Below are 6,270 nucleotides of genomic sequence, written 5' to 3'. Positions count from 1 at the left end.
GGCGGTTCGCTAAGTCCAAGGAGAGCGCCCAAAAAATGGCTCTTGGTACCCTCCTCGGTGCCGAAGCGGAGTGAAGGTTTACCATTCCTCCTCCATGGAAAGCAAAGTGATGGAGAAGCCGTGCACCGTGGGGGTGCCCCATGGCCCCACATCACCCCCCGCTGCCCTCGCTCCTCCTCTCCCACCCCAAGCCCCAGCTCAACCATGCGAGTAGGCATGCGGGCACCGAGGATCATGGCACAGCCTTCCCTGCAGTGGCCCGCAAAAAGGCAAACAGGCCGGGGGGGCTGTGAGCCAGACACCCGGCCCAGCTCTGTTGACATTTTCTCACCCAACACCTCCCTGTTCCTGTTTGCATTTCCGTTCTGGTGCTATAGGCTCAGCCAGAACACCAGTGCTGGCCCTGACTGCAGCCAGGGCACAGAGTGGCAGCAAGGGGCTCTCCCTGCCTCCCTCTCCCCAGGGTGGGAGTGATCTCCAGAGCTTCACATCAGCCAGAGCGTCCCATGGGTTGCACCTCCTGTGCCAGCATGGCCAGGGAGCGCCCACATCCCATCCCATTGCAACCAGGGAGAGTGCCACTCGCATATGGAGAAACTGAGGCAGAGAGCAGCTGCGCAACCATAGGGATTTCCACCTGCCTCTGTAGGATGGATCTCCACAGCGAGTACATTCTGCCCGACAGCCTGCGCTCAGCCCCCCGTGCCTTATTTTCCCCTGGAAGCATTTGGAGGGAGCAGCAAGAGGTTTTAATGGGGGCAGTTCTCTCCTGAGCATCTCCTGCCACATCCACAGTATCATCTGGGCATGGACAGATGGAGTTGGGGTGCTGAGGGTTCTGCAGGGAGGACAAGTGGAGACAGAGGAGCAATGAATGCCCTGAGCTAGGAGCAAGCCATAGAGCCCAGCTCAGCTATAGCAGAAATCTCAGCTCCGGCACAATCCCAGCACCCAGGACACGGCCTCAGGACGGCTCCCATTAGAGCCAGAGCCAGATGGGAAAGCATCAGCATCCCAGCAGGATAAGTGGGTGAGAGGAGGGCACTGACAGCATGTTCCTGTCTTCAGCCTGCGGGAGCTGTCCCTGAGGAGGAACGGAGCTGTCCCTTGGGAAGGTGACGTCACAGGACGCAGCCACTGAAGTCTATAAATTATCCCTGAACTCCATCCTCAGCCAAACACCAAATGCATCCCAGAGCTATCTCAGGGTGGTGGAAGTAGGTTCAGTGCTCAGCCCCATGTCAACCCTCCAAGGCCCCCAGCGCCCCCAGATCTGGCCAGTAACTCCCACCCAAAACAACTCTTCCACATCCCAAAGCGAGACCCAGCCTGGGAGAGCATCTCCACTCCTGGTGCTAGCAGAAGAAGGGGACAAGGCAACAAAGAGCCAGGAGAGAGGCTCCCCATGTCCCATACCCCACTGCTCACTTGTGCAATGATTGTGGGCAGGCTCAGCATCCCCACTCCCTTTCCCCTCCCAGAGGGTACAAGAAGGGCCCCAGCTCCTCCAGCAGCAGATCTGACCCCCCCGGAGCTGAGACAGAGGCTGAATATTTTGGTGGTGACGTCAAGAAGGGGAAAAAGGAAACAGCAACAAAAAAAAAACCCGATCCCCTCCAGGACCCACTGCAGCACCACAAGCTGGGGGCAGTGCTGCCCCACTCAGCCCCCCATCCCACACCCTGACTGGGCCCATGCCAGGGCCAAGAACACATTGCTGCCTTATTCTTCCTCCCTGCTCTGTTGTACAGACCCAGAGGTGTTGCAAATTACCTGTCCCAAAGGCTGGATAGCTTTGAACGGGGCACTAGGGACAGGGATGAGTGCATTGGACACATCCTCCCCTATGCCGTGCAGCACAGAAGCAGCAAGGCGCAGAAGCTGGGGAATGGACAGCCTGTCCCACAACACAATTAGGACACTGCTGTCCCCACTCATGTCCTCCCTACCTGCCCATGATACAGGACCCAGACATACCCCATACATCACAGTGTGCCTATCACCCCACATCCAGCCCATCATATCCCCCCTCCCAAAGCCAGAGGTCCCCGTGAGAGGGGACAATAGGTGCCGTGGGCACTGGGAGCTACAGCTGTGGCCAGGACGTGCCTCACTGCCCAGCCTTGGCCCTGCTCCAGCACCCAGTTTAATGATGGACAAACCCCCCTCCAAGCCCCTGCAGGGGGTACTTGGAAAACAAGCTGGGTTTGGAGCACGGCCAGTGGAGAAAGATCAGCCCCAGTGCACCGCCATGCAATGAGCACACACACATGAGATGTTCTTGCACAGATGTTTTTGCACACACAGGGATGAGGATGGGACCCAAGGGATTTCACATGGCCAGGCTGGGCTCTGTGATTCAGTTCCCCCACTTTTAAAGGAAGCTGCAGCTCTGGGTAGGGGGCTTCAGTGCAGGGAGGGATGGCAGAGGTGGACTGTGGGGCTCAGATGCACGTCAGTGTCCAGCCATCTGTGCCTTCGGAGGGAGGGGGGAAGGTTTGCTAAGCAAGGAAAAATCCCCGAGTGGAGGGGCCGGGTGCAAGAAGGGCCTTACATGGGCATGGGAACGGCTTCGTGCTTCCCAGATGATGTCTATGCGTCTGCCCCGGCCCCCCCAGTGCCACCCACAGCCTGCGGGCACCCTGCCAGCCCTGCCTGCCACCACTGTCCCCGTGGCCACTCCAGGGTCCCCAGCACACACCCCCCTTCCCACTGTACCCTGTCCACGTGGAGTTTTTAGCTGAATGGGGTCAAAAGGGGGGCAGCAGGAGAGGTAAGGACAGGTCCCCCCAGAATAACTTGTGGAGTGGCCACAACAACACTGGCGGGTTCCAGAGACAGCAGCAGACAGGGGTGCTGCGGGTTCAGCAGCATCTCCAGGGCAGGAGGAGGAAGCACTGGGGCACAAAGTACCACACATCCTGGGGTAGTCTCATTCCCCAATTCTGGGGGCTCAGGGGTTAAATGTGAGGTGCTTCAGGTGGACGTGAGGCTGTTTTCTCACTGTGCCAAGCCCCCTCCCCACACATGCCCTCCCTGGAGACCCTACAATAACAAGCGGTGTGAGTCAGCTGGCTGCTCGCCTGGCCCGAGGAGCCCCTCCCTGGGCACTGGCCCAGCAGAGCTTCACAGAAGGCCTCAGCCCCATGCATGCACCCCCCCAGCAGCACCACATGGGAGGTTCTCCAGCCTCCAGCAAGCACAGGAAGGGTGACAGAGGCTCACAAACTGCAGCCAGCCACAGGCTTCCCATGCGCACAGAGCCAGCACCTTGGGTGCGATGCCTTACCGTACACAACCCCGTATCAGCCACATGAGAATCCTCATCAGACATACACGTGGGTGACACGAATGCCACTCCGATCAGACACCAATGTGAGCACCTACCCAGTGGGGATATGGACCCCAGTACTCCCCCAGACATCCATAGCCCCTCCCATGCAAAGTGGGGCATCCCACGAGATGCCAGCCTTACCTTGCTTTGGCACTTGGTGTGGCAGGAGAGCTTGCAGCCTGCGGGAGGGGAGAAGGGGTCAGTGGGGACATGGCCACGGGGCTGCTCACGGGGGCTGGACAGGGTGGCACCCATGGGGAGACACAGGCAGCAACAGTACTAGGCACAGAGCACAGAGACGCACACTGCGGGTGCACAGATGCACACACCTTGCACATGTGCTCACATGCAGCCAGATTCATGAACACCACATGCGTGATCCATCCACCCACAATGACAGTGTGCCAAAGGCACTGTGCCTCTGCTCAAAGATTAATAGCATAAACGCATGCAAACACAGCTTGCGATCTCTTGCACATGCACACGTGTGCACACACAGCTGTGCACAGCTGTGCACGTGCATAATGGGGCCGTATGGGATGCTGACCCACCGGCAACACCAGGCGCTCCCCGGTGTGCCATCCCAAAGGGACACGAGGGTCCCTGTGCAGCATGCCCCATGGCCACACTGCCCCCCTCCCCCGAGGCCCGTCCCCCCCGGGATCATTTCCTGCAGTGCAGGGAACACAGGAAGCCACATTGTTCCCGCGACCTGGAACGTTTCCTCCCACCACCCCTCGCACGGGGCTCAGCACCGCCACACACGTGCGGGGGGACACGTCACCGCGTGTGCCACTGGGGCCTCGAGGGGGACAGGACCACGAGCACCAGCAGGGGTGTGAGCATCCACACACGTGATCCTGGAACGACACCACTGCACGCTCAGTGCACGCTCGGCTCACTCACAACCGTGTGCAGAAGCGTGCAAAAGCACCACTGCATCCTCTCGCTCACACGCACTCCCGTCCCCTCACCTCGGCAGGTGCTGCCCTGGCGCGTGATGGCCTGCCGGCAGATCCCGCACGCCTTCACCTTCTTGAAGCTCGTCATCTTGAAGGCGTGCGCCGGGGGGGACTCCAGGTCCTGGGGCTGCAGGACACGGGAACAAATCAGCACCCCTATCTTTGCCCCGCCCTATGTCGAGCTCTTGCTCGGTTTCCCTCTGGGCTGGGGTCTGCCTCCATCTGCTCTCACTCCCCCCCCCTCGGCGTAACCCCCACCTTGTGCCCGGCCACACGGCAAGGGGTGCCAACGACCACCCCCGGAGCCGCGGCCCCTTTAAATAGTCTCTGCCGCCCCCTGGCGGTGTGCTGAACACTTGTGTGTGCGTGTGCGTGCACACGCGTGTGCACACGCACGGACACGCCCTCATGCACACATGTCCACAATTGGAAGTGTGGGTGCATGCACGCAGATGTGCGTGTATACTTACATGTGTGCACATACGTGTGCGTTGGTGTGTCCCTGCATGCTGCAGTGTGCGTGCATTTGTGTGTGCGTGCAACTGCACATCTGTGCTTCTGGGGGTGTGTGCAAGCACACGAGTGTATGTCAGCAGGTCTGCTCACGTGTGTGAGCACGTCTGAATGCATCAAGAAGCTCGTGCAAACTGGCGTGCAAGCACAGTGAGTGTGCACATACAAACGTGTGCACACGTGCATACACATGCATTTGCATTTTTGTCAATGTGCAGTGTGTGTGCACGTGCACACCCAAGCATGCACACACACCATCGGTGTGCGTGCGGGGGGTACCATGGTGTAAAGCTGTGCTGTGGATGTGTGCTGGGCAGGGACATGGGAGGGGAGTGGGGAGACACATTTTGGGATGTGTCCCCACGGCCACACTGCCCACTATAGTCCAAGGGAGCTGTGAGTGGGGGTATGGGGACAGCAGGACATGGGGACAGCAGGAAACAAGGATGCTGGCACGGCCATGGGATGCCAGATAGGGGGGACAGCCCAGACTGGGGGAGGGGACATCCGTGGCAGTGCGCCAGCCATGCCCGCCCACCCACCCACCATCCGATGAAGATGTGAGAGCCACAAATACGCCTTTTCACGCCAGGACTAATAGGATTAAGCAGAGGCCCCGCAACCCCCCACTCCCCCTGGGCCAGCACTGCAGGGAGCACCCAAGAGTGGGTACCACCTCCTCCTGCCCCAGTTTCCCCAGTTCGCCCAATACACACATGGGGACACAAGGTGGGGACACAAGGGCCGTGCACATGTGTGTGAGTGCACCATGTGCACATTCTATGGACATCCTCCCTAGCAGCCAAGTGCCCCCATGGCTGCCCAAGCCCCTGGGCTCAGTGCCCCCCCGGCTGGGGCTCCCACGCCACAGTTGCTGGGTGACAGCGAGGCCTCCCGATGCCATGAGCTCGTTTGCATATGCAAAGCGCCCCCCCACCCGCTGCAGGGTGCCCCGGGAAGAGGCAGTGCCCCCCGCTCCCAGGGACCCCCCGGGGATGCCAATGTGTATCCCACACGCACATCTCCACCTCAGCCCCCTCTCTGCTTTGTTAACGGTAATTATCCTCATTAGGGAAAGCGCAGCCCCCTCTGTTCCCACCCCATGGAGACCCCCTCCATTTGTCACATTGCCAACACGCCGGTGGGGGTGTCCCCAACCCATGGAACATACGGGATCCGGCCCCTAGCTGGCAGGATCTGAGCATCATCCCTGTCCCCGGGGCTGGGGGGCACTTATGGGGGTTAGGACCGTCTGGGGATGTCACCTTGAGACCCGTGTCACCAAATAGAGGGGATGGTGGGGGGGGCGGTATAGATAACCCTACCCACGGCCCCCCCAAGCAGAGAGACCCAGAGATGCTGGGAGGGGCCCCATGGGCTGCATGAGGCCCCGGGGAGAGGAGCCAGCTGCATGGACGCCTGGGTTCACTGCCCAGCACTGCAGAGTGGTGCGGGCCGGAG

The 6,270-nt window shown here is 60.2% G+C and overlaps 1 long non-coding RNA gene across 1 annotated transcript; it reads right to left on the bottom strand.

The window, feature by feature from the left end:
• Nucleotides 1–7: 7 nt before the first annotated feature.
• Nucleotides 8–5,740, bottom strand: LOC116216814. The gene is made up of 3 exons (XR_004160321.1): nt 4,309–5,740; nt 3,476–3,513; nt 8–2,476 (listed from the first exon to the last, which is right to left on the bottom strand). It is a non-coding gene; the product is annotated as an uncharacterized LOC116216814 (long non-coding RNA).
• Nucleotides 5,741–6,270: the final 530 nt, after the last annotated feature.

The sequence above is a fragment of the Meleagris gallopavo genome, chromosome 7 (assembly GCF_000146605.3).
Source record: "Meleagris gallopavo isolate NT-WF06-2002-E0010 breed Aviagen turkey brand Nicholas breeding stock chromosome 7, Turkey_5.1, whole genome shotgun sequence".
Lineage (NCBI taxonomy): Eukaryota > Metazoa > Chordata > Aves > Galliformes > Phasianidae > Meleagris > Meleagris gallopavo.
This window is presented reverse-complemented; position numbering and strand designations above follow the sequence as displayed.